At 45.1% G+C, this 15,076-nt stretch overlaps 1 long non-coding RNA gene across 1 annotated transcript; it reads left to right on the plus strand.

The window, feature by feature from the left end:
* Positions 1-8,447: 8,447 nt before the first annotated feature.
* Positions 8,448-13,355, plus strand: LOC135246362 (uncharacterized). Its single transcript, XR_010327639.1, has 3 exons — positions 8,448-9,529; positions 9,801-12,779; positions 12,866-13,355. It is a non-coding gene; the product is annotated as an uncharacterized LOC135246362 (long non-coding RNA).
* Positions 13,356-15,076: the final 1,721 nt, after the last annotated feature.

A 15,076-nucleotide genomic window follows, 5' to 3' on the forward strand; every position in this document is an offset into this window, starting at 1 on the left:
TCTCTGTCGCCACTACTAACCAACGGCTTCCCAATATCCATAGCAATTTCCAGTTAATTACTGAAAATTCAAACGGTGTTATGCAGTTAAGAGCAAAACGCCCACAATGCTGTTCTGTCTTAAGCAATGTGCCGTATATCAATAAAACAGCAGATTACTGTAGGAATTTCCCTGTAATTTCACATCAATTTCATGCCGTGTACCAACAATGACAATGAGTTTGCTTTTATATTTATTGATTTTTATAGATTTAATCAGCTGGACGTGAAAATGTTCTTCTGCGGGCGTTTGGGCATATTATCTTACCGTGTCAAGCAAAACTCTGCTTCGTAGTTCTAATTGGACGTCCTTATGCAGACACTCTGGTTTGTTGTTCTAGTCGCACGTTGTTAAGCAAACATCTCTGGTCGTAAGTTCTATGAAAACAATGATTTTATCAAGAAAAAATAGTTAATTCCCGTTTCATACCATGCAATTTGTTGTGTTCAATAATAGATGTGTACAGGTTGAGTGTATTCTGACCACTAGGAGGCACTGTATTACTTTCCCGAGAGTAGTTGGAAGACTACCTAGTAAGGATGTGACGTAAGGGGAAAGTGTGTTGACAGGAGAGATTGGGTTAAGATCAGAGACTGTAAAAAATATGGACACAGCTACTGTGACGTCACCCATTGACTCTCCGTGGGTCTCTAAAACACGTTTGAAGCTCAATGGCGGGCGCGGCCATTTTCTCGATTTGGAGCCAAAACCATAGAGTTAAGCGGTCTTGTGATTTTACAATTTGATTGACAGTCCGGTGCGGAAAAGCCCCTCAACCTGAACGAGGCTAGCTGACTGTCTGCCGTTATGTTTTAAAATATATTATCAGATGTTTACGGAGTTTAGTTTCCATCCGTGACTGTACTGTGTCATGTAATCACGTTATGTATGACATTAAAAATACAATTAGGCTATGTTCAGTTATCTTCAATTTATGTTTCTCAGCAAAACGAATATGCTTAGCTAGCATATCAGCTTGCCAGTGAGCTAGGTAGGCTGTCCGTGGTTAGCTCACGCGTTAGCAATATGAACCACAGGGGAAGAACATTGACTACACTGATGGTCAATCAATCGGAGATGTGTAGGCTACTGGTGATTTGACTAGGCAAATTTTCGTATAACTGTCTGGTAGATCTGTTAACCGAGCAAGTTATCGTCGTAGGTTTTCGCCAGTCAGATAATGAGCCTGCTACTACTAGACTACTCCATCGCCGTTTGTGGTGTTCACTTGCTGGGTGACGCTAGGTGACCGATCGTTCGCAAATCACTTTCTACCGAACAAAAATTAACACTCAGCGGTGATGAACAAATCTACCAAGTATTTTAATAACTGATCTGCAGGCGTGTAAATGACAACGCACTTTGTACGGCAAGTTTTCCACCTGGTGCATGAAGAAAAATAATGTAGCCTGCTTTGAATTTCTAATTATTATTAGGCTATTATTTTTTTCTTGTAAATCATCAAAACCAATGGAGAAAAGCCAATATACGCAAGGAGCCCCCAGAACCGATTCTGAGAACCACTGTCTTAAATGCCTAGCTTGTCGGTCTCTTAAATGCTAAAAACATGTTCCTTTTAAATGCCAAGATGGTTAATTTCGTTAAATTCTGTTGGTGTTGTGTTGTATATTCAGCAAATGAACCTTGAAACTCTTAATTCGCTTCGTGAAACTGAAAAAGTGTTATCCAAAATCGGGATTATAGTAGCTTTGTCACATGCGTGAAGCATGGCCCAGGTAGACATTTACGGAATGTACACGACTGACAAGCCGCCAAACACGTTTGACAGATTGAATGTTTGCCGGTTAAGGTTAGCTAGCTAGTCAAATGGCTTGGTAGCCGAAGTTGCGAACTGTTTTAGCACAGGCTACTACTGGACTACCAAATATAGCAAGCTGATTACGCTTTCTGCCAAGTAATTATTTGGTTAAGTAGGCTAAAGGAAATAGTAAAAATGACTCGGATACCGAAAAACTTAAGATGAGGATTATTTATGGTCGTCTAGAGCAGCTGTAAATAGCACACGCCATAATGAAATCACCACGAAATGGGATGCCTGCATTTTCAGACTTAGCACAAATTCATCTGCCTAGCACTGTCACCCTTTTAAAACGGTGTGTTCGTAGACATAGCGTCTTTCTAAAACGGATTTGAATGCAGCTAGCTTAATGAATAATGAGGCCTTTTAAATGCCTGGGGCAAATAAAAGAGGCGATTGGGCTCCACAGTTAACGAAGAAGCACCTGCGTGGGCACCGGAATGCGCTTCCGCAGTTCGTTAGGCAAATAGCGATCTCATAAATCTGAATTCCGACACAGAAATAATTCACGAATTTTTATAACGAACGCTGTGGCACTGGATACAATTTAAACAAAATAATTGATAGAATTACTAACCTGTAATCGGCAGCAGTTTTGTGCGTCACCCGTTTTAAATACAGATTATAATGCTATTAGCGATCTCATAAATTCAACTTCCCGAGACAGATATAATTAGCCAGTATATCTAAAACGAACTTGGGTGTAATTGGAGACAATTTACAAGCGGTACACGTCCTCCTGATAGATCGCGTGGGCACGGAATGCGCTTCCGCAGTTCGTTAGGCGAATAGCGATCTCATTAATCTGAATTCCCGACACAGAAATAATTCAACGAATTCTTTTATAACGAACGCTGTGGCACTGGATACAATTTAAACAAAATAATTGATAGAATACTAACCTGTAATCGGCAGCAGTTGTGTGCGTCACCCGTTTTAAATACAGAGTATAATGCTATTAGCGATCTCATAAATTCAAATTCCCGAGACAGATATAATTAGCCAGTATATCTAAAACGAACTAGGTGTAATTGGAAACACGTTATAAGCGGTACACGTCCTCCAGATAGATCGCGTGGGCACCGGAATGCGCTTCGCAGTTCGTTAGGCGAATAGCGATTCATAAATCTGAATTCCGACACAGAAATAATTCACAATTCTTCTATAACGAACGCTGTGGCATGGATACAATTTAAACAAAAATAATTGATAGAATACTAACTGTAATCGGCAGCAGTTGTGTGCGTCACCGTTTTAAATACAGAGTATAATGCTATTAGCGATCTCATAAATTCAAATTCCCGAGACAGATATAATTAGCCAGTATATCTAAAACGAACTAGGTGTAATTGGAAACACGTTATAAGCGGTACACGTCCTCCAGATAGATCGCGTGGGCACCGGAATGCGCTTCCGCAGTTCGTTAGGCGAATAGCGATCTCATAAATCTGAATTCCCGACACAGAGATAATTCACGAATTCCTCTATAACGAATGCTGAGGCACTGGATACAATTTAAACAAAATAATTGATAGAATACTAACCTGTAATCGGCAGCAGTTGTGTGCGTCTCCCGTTTTAAATACAGAGTATAATGCTATTAGCGATCTCATAAATTCAAATTCCCGAGACAGATATAATTAGCCAGTATATCTAAAACGAACTTGGTGTAATTGGAAACACGTTATAAGCGGTACACGTCCTCCAGATAGATCGCGTGGGCACCGGAATGCGCTTCCGCAGTTCGTTGGGCGAATAGCGATCTCATAAATCTGAATTCCCGACACAGAAATAATTAACCAGTTCTTCTATAATGAACGCTGTGGCACTGGATACAATTTAAACAAAATAATTGATAGAATACTAACCTGTAATCGGCAGCAGTTGTGTGCGTCACCCGTTTTAAATACAGAGTATAATGCTATTAGCGATCTCATAAATCCAAATTCCGAGACAGATATAATTAGCCAGTACATCTAAACGAATTGGTGTAATTGGAGACACTTTATAAGCGGTACATGTCCTCCAGATAGATCGCGTGGGCACCGGAATGCGCTTCGCAGTTCGTTAGGCGAATAGCGATCTCATAAATCTGAATTCCCGAAACAGAAATAATTCACAAATTCTTTTATAACGAACGCTGTGGCATGGATACAATTTAAAACAAAATAATTGATAGAATACTAACCTGTAATCGGCAGCAGTTGTGTGCGTCACCGTTTTAAATACAGAGTATAATGCTATTAGCGATCTCATAAATTCAAATTCCCGAGACAGATATAATTAGCCAGTATATCTAAAACGAACTTGGTGTAATTGGAAACACAGTTATAAGCGGTACACGTCCCCCAGATAGATCGCGTGGGCACCGGAATGCGCTTTCCGCAGTTCGTTGGGCGAATAGCGATCTCATAAATCTGAATTCCCGACACAGAAATAATCACGAATTCTTCTATAACGAACGCTCAAATAAGTTATCCTGTCATCTTTATTTCCTTCTCTCTGTGCTCCCACCTCAGTAGACATCAGAGTTCTGTAGGCTACTGTTCTCCCAATGTCACAATAAGTAGGCTAGCCTCATTTTAATGGTGCTTTGTAGTCAAGGTTGCCAGGTGCCGCCTTCATTCTCCTATCATTGAGTCAAAATCTAGTATTTGAAACTATTTTCACAGATACGTATCTGGCAACAATATGTAGTTGATGTTAACATTTATATATTGTGGCAAATGAGTGCCACCCCTCCTAACCCAAACACACTCACGGGAGACACTGTTTTCAGTTCGTAGCACTTGCGTGCTATTTTATTTAAGCCCGTGGCTTTTTCTTGGTTACAATAAATCACAGCGCTTTTCTCGCCGTCTTCTCGCCGGCACTCCTCTCCCTCCCTCCGGCTTCCGGTCGTGCTTTTAAAAACCCCAGGCTCACTGTTGAAAGCAATCAGAGGCAATCAGCGCAATTAAACAATTAACAATTATCGGCGCTGATTACCTCCAGCTGACAGTTGTGACGAAGGGTCCGAGAGCCGCTCCTCTCACTCTCTCTCTCTCTGCAGCCGACGCTCAAACCACGCCCACTCCACCACATACCCCCACCGCCCGACTTAGGCCGGGGAGCCATCCGGCCGATGACCAACCCCCCCCCCCCCCCCCCCCCTCTATGGATCACCTTGAAGTTAAAAGGCTGCAAAGCCAGATACCACCGAGTGATCCGGGCGTTGTTATCCTTCATTCGGTGGAGCCATTGGAGGTGGGCATGGTCCGAACAGAGGGTGAATGGGCGACCCAGAAGGTAATACCGGAGGGCTCCGACCGCCCACCGAATGGCGAGGCACTCTTTTTCCACCGTGCTGTACTTCGCCTCCCGTTGTGATAGTTTTCGGCTAATGTACAGCACGGGGCGGTCGACTCCCTCCACCTGCTGGGTCAAAACCGCCCCCAGCCCTCTGTCCGACGCGTCGGTCTGCAAAACAAAAGGGAGAGAGAAGTTAGGTGTGAACAAGAGCGGCTCCCCACAGAGAGCTTCTTTTACCCTCTCAAACGCCCGCTGGCACGGCTCCGTCCACTGGACCGGATCTGAGGCACCTTTTCGGGTTAAGTCAGTTAGGGGGCTGGTTAGCTCCGAAAACGCCGGGATGAACATTCTGTAATAGCCGGCCAGCCCCAAGAACCTCCTTACCTCTTTTTTTGACTTGGGTCGGGGACAGGCTGCAATCGCAGCGGTTTTGTCCACTAGAGGCCGCACCTGTCCACTTCCCAAGTGGTACCCCAAATACCGTACCTCCGCTCGGCCAATAGCACACTTCTTTGGGTTAGCCGTGAGCCCTGCCTGCCTTAATGACTCGAGCACTGCCCCCACATGCTGCAAATGCTGCTCCCAGCTGTTGCTATGGATGATGACATCATCCAGATAGGCAGCAGCATAACCAGCATGCGGACGCAATACCCGATCCATTAGGCGCTGGAAGGTGGCAGGGGCCCCGAATAACCCAAACGGAAGTGTCCTGAATTGGTACAAACCATCCGGAGCGGAGAAAGCCGTTTTTTCCTTAGATTTGGCAGATAAGGGAATCTGCCAGTAACCCTTGGTTAAATCCAGCGTCGAAAAAAATCGAGCCGTGCCAAGCCGATCCAAGAGCTCGTCGACCCGAGGCATTGGATAAGCATCAAACCGTGACACTACATTTACCTTTCTATAATCCACACAGAAGCGAATAGACCCATCAGGCTTACCTACCAGCACGATGGAGCTACTCCAGGGACTGTGGGATTCCTCTATTACCCCCAGCTCTAGCATTGCCTTTATCTCTGCCTGAACCAATTTCTTTTTGTGTTCCGGCAATCTATAGGGGCCGCACCGTCACCCCCGGGGAAGTCTCTATATGGTGGTGTATGAGGTGCGTGCGTCCTGGTATGGGAGAAAACACATCAGCAAAACGCTTTTGCAACAAGGCAAGGTCTGTTCTCTGATTCGGTGAGAGATGGTCATCTGAAAGGGTTGAGATCTGATTGGATGAATTTGGTACCTCCGGACCCAGCTCATCTCTCTCCTTATCCACCGTAACCAGAGAGACAGCCACTACCTCCTTCCACGCTTTCAGGAGATTGAGGTGATAAATCTGTTTTGCCCCCTCTCTATCAGTACGCTCTACCTCATAGTCAACCTCCCCCACTCGCCGTGTGACTGCAATGGGCCCTTGCCACTTGGCGAGTAATTTAGAACTAGAGGTAGGGAGTAACACAAGAACTTTATCTCCCGGTGAAAATTGCCGTAGTTTAGCTCCTCTGTTATAGTGCTGTTGCTGACGTGCCTGCGCCTCGAGCAAATTCTCCCGTGACAACTTACCCAGTGTATGGAGTTTTGCTCGCAGGTCCAGCACGTATTGTAATTCATTTTTACTAGGACTCGGACCCTCCTCCCAGTTTTCTTTAACTAGGTCCAATATCCCCCGGGGTTTCCTACCGAACAGTAGTTCAAAGGGAGAAAATCCCGTGGAGGCCTGGGGAACCTCCCGCACTGCAAACACCAGAGGAGATAACCACTTATCCCAATTACGGCTATCCTCATGAACGAACTTCCGGATCATAGACTTCAACGTTCTATTAAAACGCTCAACCAGCCCATCCGTTTGGGGATGGTACACGCTAGTTCTAATAGAACGAATGCCCAATAACCCGTACAGTTCGCGTAGTGTGCGTGACATAAACTGGGTGCCCTGGTCAGTCAGAATCTCTTTCGGGATTCCGACTCAGGAGATTATTTGAAACAATGCCTGCGCAACACTTTTTGCCGAAATGCTGCGCAAAGAAACTGCTTCGGGATACCTTGTCGCATAATCCACCAGAACTAACACGAAACGGTATCCCTGCGTGCTCCGATCAAACGGCCCGATGAGGTCCATCCCCACTCTCTCAAAAGGGACCTCCATTAGCGGAAGGGGGCGCAACGGCGCTTTTGGTATAGCCGGGGAATTTACTAGTTGGCATTCAGGGCACGACGCACACCACCGACGCACGTCGGCCCAAATGCCCGGCCAATAGAAGCGGGCCATTATCCGGTTCAGTGTTTTCTCATACCCTAAATGACCAGCCATGGGGTTAAAATGAGCCGTCTGAAAAATCATTTCCCGAGAGCTTTTAGGCACCAGCAATTGGGTGATTTCCTCGTTAGTCTGAGTGTCACGACACACTCTGTATAACCTATCCCGAATTATTACAAAATACGGGTGAGTGAGTGTTGCATCAGGGCGCACCTGTTGACCATCAATGGACATCACGCGGTCAAAGGAAAAGCGTAGGGTGTCATCACGAGACTGCTCGAGTGGGAAATCCTCCATGGGGCGAAACACCGGTACCTGCGGAGTCTCCCCCGGAGGCTCCACTGATGCCGGCTCCCCCTCTGCCGCGTCGGACGACCCCGCGTCACCGCTGACAGCAGCACACACATCACACAGCCCTACCCGTCGTGAACGCACCCCCCCTACCTTACCAGCTGCCTGGCGAAACCCCGGCCAATCAGTGCCTAAAATCAGAGGGTGCGAGAGGCGGGAGCTAACCGCAGCCTTTATTTTATGCTTTTTCCCTTGACACCGAATTTCCACTGAGACAATAGGATACTCGTGTAGATCCCCATGCACACACCTTATAGATACCCTTGATGCTTCTAACAACGCCTCGGGTCGAACCAGGCTTTGTCGAATCATGGTCTGCACAGCCCCTGAGTCCAACAGCGCCTGGTGTTCACTCCCTTGAATCCTTACCGGAATACAGTACACTCCGTCTGGATCGGGAGCGGAGGTGGGCGGGCCGACAACACGAACCACCTGCCCCACCTCCATGAGCGGGCACTCTCGGCGCAGGTGACCCGGTTGTCCGCACCGCCAATACCCCGGTCCGGGCGTCTGAGGAGCTCTCTGTGGTTCGAACCCCGCCGCCACTGAGCCTGGGGCTGGGGAAACAGGAAAAAAAGGGTTGTTACGGGAAAAGGAGGGGGTTTGGGCACGGGGAAGGGAGGAAGGAAGGGGGGGAGGAAGGGAACGAGGAGGGGCTCTCCGGCGCGGAGCCGTGTCTGCCCGTCCTTGCTGCTGCTGCTGCTGCTGCTGGTGCTGGTGCTGTGACTGGCCGCGGGGGTAGAGCGCCAGGTGGTCCTCCGCCAGGGTGACGGCGGCCGCCAACCCGGTCGGTCGATGGCACCTCACCCAGTTCGCTGTCTCCCCCGGGAGGCTATCGATAAACCGTTCAAGTGTCACCAGCTCTACCACTCCGTCGGCTGACCGGAGTTCCGGTCGGAGCCACCGTCGGGCCATATCCAGCAGTCTCTGGGCGTAGGCGAATGGCCGGTCCTCTCCTGCCAGAGCCGTCTGTCGGAACCGCCGCCGGTGCTCTTCCGGGCTGTACCCCAGGCGGTCCAGGACCGCCTTCTTTAGGTTTAGGTAGACAGCCCGCGCGGTGGGGGGTAAGCTGTGCGCCGCCTGTTGGGCTTCCCCAGTCAAGAGGGGCAGGAGGCGGACGACCCACTCCTCCTCCGGCCATTGACTCGCCTTCGCTGCCACTTCAAACCCCTCCAGGAATGCCTCAGCATCGTCCTCCGGGGTCATCTTAGGCAAGTGAAGAGCTACGGGGGGTTTGTTCTGTCGCTCGCGGGAGCTAGTTTCTCCCGCAGCAGCCAGCTGCAGTAGAGCCTGCGTCTGCAGGGATGTCTGTGCTCGCAGAGCCTCAAGTTGCTCGGCGTGCATCACCGCCTGCCTTTCTTGCATTGCTGCCATCCCCTCCAGCATCCTCGCAAGCGCTACCACTGGCTGTGCCGGTTCCCCCTGCTCCTGGCTGTGTTCCATTTTTTCTCCTTTGTGCAGTGTGTTTAATTCGAGTCTCCCTCGCACGGGCCACCACTGTGGCAAATGAGTGCCACCCCTCCTAACCCAAACACACTCACGGGAGACACTGTTTTCAGTTCGTAGCACTTGCGTGCTATTTTATTTAAGCCCGTGGCTTTTTCTTGGTTACAATAAATCACAGCGCTTTTTCTCGCCGTCATAGCTATTTGTACAGAAACAGTATTTGTGGAATTAAGGGGTACCACTGCTGGTTGGTGTGTACAAACCTGCTGTCACATGACTCTGACTCCCATTTCATTTCAGGTAAAATAAGACCAGCTGTGGAAGACAAAAATGAAAAAGTACTTTGGTCTTTGAATGAGAGTGGTCTTTGGAATTCACAAGTGATGCTTCATCCCCTTTAAAATGTTCATGAATTGTTCATAGGAAATAAAATGTGTGTTATCTTTTCTACTTGCTTTACATTCATTAGCGAGAGTTGTGGTTATGTAGCTTTTTGAAGTCTATATACATTCATAGCCATGACATAAGGAGCCCATAGCTATGATGGTAAAGTTCATAAGGCTTTATGAACCTACAGTAAAGTGTTGCATTATTTCCTCCCCATTGTAGCCCCCAGGAGTCGCTGAGGTGACCTGTGCTGAAGTTCTGACCAATGACAGGACACAGGAGCTGAGTGACGTGGTTTAGTCCAATGTGAATCCACACCAGTGCTCACAGAGCCCTCCCCCACGGGACCGAGTTGTGTACTCTACTGCTAACTAATGAAAGGCCCACGTTTAGACGTTTTAGACAACGCTGCCAGACAGCCACTCCACACTCACCAGAATTGCCTCATGCTGAGATTTTATTTTGTTTCTTATTCAAACCTGGGTCAAATTTAATATGGCGACCTGCTAACATTCGAAAACAGTTGTTCAGTTGTTCCCTGAGAATTTTTACCAAAATGTGTCCCTCATCAAAACGTGTAATTACATAAGCCTTATAATTATATGAAAATGTCATTGAATGGAAATTCGAATTATATGAAAATAAGATTCATTTTCATCTGAATGTTTTGCAAGAAAAGATGTTGCTTTTTAAATTGTCAATGGTCTGTAGGAGTTTCACTGCTGACTAAAGAATTAAAGTATTTGACCCTGGTGTGCTTGCTGTGACATTACTGCATTATAAAAGTCTACAACCCTTTCTGTGTAAAAACAGTTTGAGCAGTGTAATACCATTTGAGCTTTGCATGCAAACCAATTGCTGCAACATTGGTACATGGAAAGGGTATGACACCTGTGTTCCATCCATCCATCCATCCATCCATCATCTAGATCCTCAGGGTCGCGGGGGATGCTGGAGCCTATTCCAGGATGCATTGGGCGAGATGCAGGAATACACCCAGGACAGTTTGCCAGTCCACTGCTGGGCAACCTGTATACCAGTTTAATGGAATTCAGAAATAAGGGTGTGGAGGGCTGGTGTGGTTAGGGCGCTATATGCAGGTGGAGAGGGAGCGGTTTAGGTGGTTCAGCAACCACGGCTGTTTGCAATTACGACTGATTGGAAACTGTTTATATGTTCTGCCTGCAGTGAGACCGGGGCACTGAATGAGAGACGCACGCGGGGGCGACGTGCTGTGTAATCCCCTTCCTTACCGTGTGTGTGTGTGTGTGTGTGTGTGTGTGTACGTCCATGTAACCAGCACACAATAAAACCTGAGTGCGTCCCAGAACTGAGGATTGTGTGGTTTGTGGAGAGAAGGACTACAAATTGTGTTACAAAGGGGTATCCTAGTAGATTGTTAGTTTGCATGTTTTTCGCTGTTACTTGGTTTTGAATACAGCCATTTAACAGGAGTTCTTCATATTTGGAGAAAGCTGGTTTGGCACATTGACTAAACATGTATAAATTAGAATATAAAACCCCCTCAGAGGTGGGCTGCTTTTAACTGACAGAACATTACAGTTGCATGAAGGATTGTAAATAACCATTTCCTCAATGTCCAAATTCCTTTTTTAAGAAGACACAGAAATCACAGGCTTTTTATTTATGAATGCAAGTTCAACAATACGACAACAACATTTCTTCAAGTGTATAACTCATGTATGCTACTAGCCTAACTGATGTATCTGCGCTACTAGTACAGACTGATTGTGATTGTGATCTGTGGTGGGTAAACAGAAAAGGGGCCGGACATTTTGTCTTTCAGCATGCATCCTCAGTGAAGTCACACATGAAATGCACTCAAAATGGAATACACGCATTTACTGTGCATTTCAGCATAAAGCAGCATGGTGCGCATGAAAGCATTTTCCTCCCTACAAACACCTTGTGGGAAGAAGGCATGCTGTCAAAACACATTGACAACATCAAATACGTTATATACAAACAGTAGAATGCATATACTTTTTTCTGGCATCATTAAAAATGTTCAGGAGCTTATTAGTACTCACTGTATGTCTGCAGCATGCATAAACTGTGCAAGAGGATGCAGTGACTGCTGAGCATCAGATCTCATAATATTTTTTTTTGTTGGGGGGGGGGGGGGGGGGGGGCAGTGTGTATGCAGGTTCCGTTTCTGCCAGTTAGGCCCTGAGTCAATTAGTTCCTCATCATGATAAACCAACTCTGGTACATACCAAGATAAAGTCCACATACCACAGTACATCATATGGGGACACACAATCATGGACAAAATCATTCATGAGCTTGTCCAGATATGTAGCTGAAATGTCAGACCACATGAATGACGAACCTGTGCAGAATTATGATATTAAATACTGCTTTCATGTTTCATGTTGTTTTCATGTAATCACCATGCTGTCCACTAGCTCTCTCTACTGGGAAATCTGCTGAATGGGAATGAAAGTTACAAAATGGAAAGTAAACTGTTAATGAACTGTTTAAAAAAATTATGTGTGTGTAAATTAATATCTGTACAGCTTAGCAGAATTTATGTTAACTAGTGTTTAATGCGCAAACGTGAAATCTACAAATAATTAAACTTAAAAATGCAAATAAATACATTTTGATTCATTGATGGTCAAGTTAGGTCATGCTTTGTAGTCTGGAGACGGGAAGAAAAAATGAATGAGGAACATTTTTTTTACTTTTTAAGAAAAGAAATAGCCATCTTTTACTTTTGCTCTCAGTGTTCTGAGGTGCTCTGGTTTGAGCAGAACGATCGGCTTCCTGTCGACTTTTAGACATCGTATCTAGGGTATCAGATACTATATTTTACATACTTTAACCTTTTAGACAGATGAGTAACTTGTATGACTTTTCTTCTTTCACGCGGCTGTTTTTTGATAAAAATTCTCGGGTATGAAAGGTGTTTTCAATTTCATAGTCATGGTCCAGCCCTATAAATTTTGAGCATTAAGACAACTTCTTGGTGAACAGCAAGAGGAAATATCATCACATGATCAGTTAAAAATAGTAAATAATAATAAAGCTTTAGAAAATTGGGGTAATGCGACACAGGAATCTAATTGAGGAAGTCCACTGTTGTGCCTGTACAGTGTTGTGACACAGAGTACTGAGGAGCAGCCTGTAGTTTTCTGACTATGGATTCCGCTATCTTTATTCTGCTTCTCATTTTAGGTAATTTAACGGCTAAATTCACAAATACCTGGAGTGACGGAACAGAAAGTAAAACATTAATCTCCCATGTGCCTTTTTTCCCACAGGTTGTCACTTATCAAGGGGACAGGACAGAGTAGACGCATCAGGAAGGGTTTTGCTGCGATTGCCTTTTGATCCGTATTTCAATTATTATGAAAAGTTCTGCTGCAGATTTTACCAAGGTGTTTGTCTTCCTTTTGTGGACAACAGAGGATATGCCGGTGACATCTACAAGGGAAGAATATCTCTAATCGAATACAATGGATGTATGGATGTGACAATCTGGAATTTACAAAAGTCAGACAGTGGACTGTACCGATGTGCCATAACTGATTCACCCTATCACGTTTACAAGGACTTCATAGTTGTAATACCAGGTAAGGCCCGTATCGCTGAACAGCCTATGCTGATTATCTCAATGCCCATTCAAAGTGCTGTTGTCTCAGAAAAGTTTGTTACAGGAGCCAATCACTGCATTTCCGCTGATTCGGTTTCCTGGGTCTTTCATTATTATGAGAGTTATCTACTGAAAAAATACTACTCGGGATTCATGTCCAAAATTGACGGGTACATAAAAATATCTTAAAAAAGTTTGAAAATTTATATATTTTCTCTTCAAATGTTTGAGAAAACATAATGTCAACCTTACCCTGCATTGCTTCAGTATACATCCAGTGAATGTAAAAAAAAAAGGTTGTGTAAGTCGCTCTGGATACGAGCTTTGCTAAATGCCTGTAAGTATGTAATGTAATTAGCAGTGGTAGAAGAGGACAGTCCATATAAAGAAAAGCTGTTTGCTGTTTTTGATTGAAATAATCAATAGGGCTTGCTTTGAGTTTATTGTTTGTTGCTTTGAATATAATAAACAAATTATGTTGGCAACTAAGGTGTATGTATGAACTCTTCCTTTTTCCCAAATAGTTTAGTTTCAGATACCAGGTGTCCACACTTTCAGCAGTCAGAAACCCATCGATTTCACTGTATCATTCTGCAGTAGGCCTATATTCATTTAAAAATGTAAGGTCTTCCTAAATTTTACTCTTGAACATTCAATTTGAAATGACGCAATGAATATTAAGTTAAAGTGCAGACTCAACTTTGATATGAGGGTATTTGCATCCATATTGGGTGCTCCCTGTTTGAATTACAGCCCTTTGTATCCATAGTTCCCCCCATTTAGATGGCCGAAAGAAATTGGACAGTTGACTGCTCAGCTGTTTCTTAGCCAATTGTGTTCTGTTGCATCATAAGTTAACACAAGCTACAAAATCTAAGAAAAGGTCTAGAGTTGATTCTAGGTGTCATCTGTATTTGGAGTCTGTTGGTGTTGTCTCTCAACATGAGCACTAAGGAAGTGTCAATACCAGTGTACACCTTTAGGCTGAAAATCTAAATGAATCAACCAAGATATCTCCAAAACAGTGGATGTGTCAAAACATCTTTTCAACTGTCAAACAGATCAAGAACCACTCTTACACTACCATAAAGAGAAGACTACACTTGCATAACCTCCCCCAAGTGTTCACCCCAAGATGAAAAGCATCAGTAAGCCTCAAGAACAGAACAGAGCTTAGAGTTTGCATTAAAAGTACTTAATATTTATAGATGAGATGAGTACTAACCTGTATGAAAATAAAAGAAAGGAAGGAAGGACCCAAAGCATCCCACCTCATCTGTGAAACATGGTGGAGGTGTGTTATGGCTTGGGCATGTGTGGTGCTAGTGGAACTGACTCACTTGTATTTACTGAGTGATTTGAAGTGCGCATAAACATTTTTTGCCCAGGTCCAGCCGAATGCCACAAAAATTTAATTGGATGCCACTTCACCTTTCAGTCAATGAGCCCAAAACCCCTGCTAAAGCAACCAAAAGTTTTTGGGCCTAAGGTAGAAGTTTTTGCTGGCCAAGTCAACCCCCCTGAAACCCAACTGAAATGCGTTTCATTGTGAAGAAAGGGCCGAAGTAAAAAACCCCCAAAGCAAACCGGAATGAAGGGGCTGCACTACAGGGCCCGGCAGGCATCACCCCGGGAAGATACCCAGCATCTGGTGTGTCTTGGCATGCACAACCCCCAAAATGGGGGGGTACTCATAAAAATGCGTTTCCTACCAGGCACCATTTAAATTAAAGGGGGGGGAGTAAGGTGGACCCAAAAAAAAGGAGACACGAAATGCAAAAGAAAAAAGAGTGATTTTTTCCCGGAAGTAACCAGAGGGAAAGGAGGTGTGGTTTAATGAGAACAGGGCTGGGGCAGCGGGAGGGAGAAGGGGGGGGCG

This window comes from Anguilla rostrata, unplaced genomic scaffold (genome assembly GCF_018555375.3).
Source record: "Anguilla rostrata isolate EN2019 unplaced genomic scaffold, ASM1855537v3 scaf0214, whole genome shotgun sequence".
In the NCBI taxonomy this organism is placed as follows: Eukaryota; Metazoa; Chordata; class Actinopteri; order Anguilliformes; family Anguillidae; genus Anguilla; species Anguilla rostrata.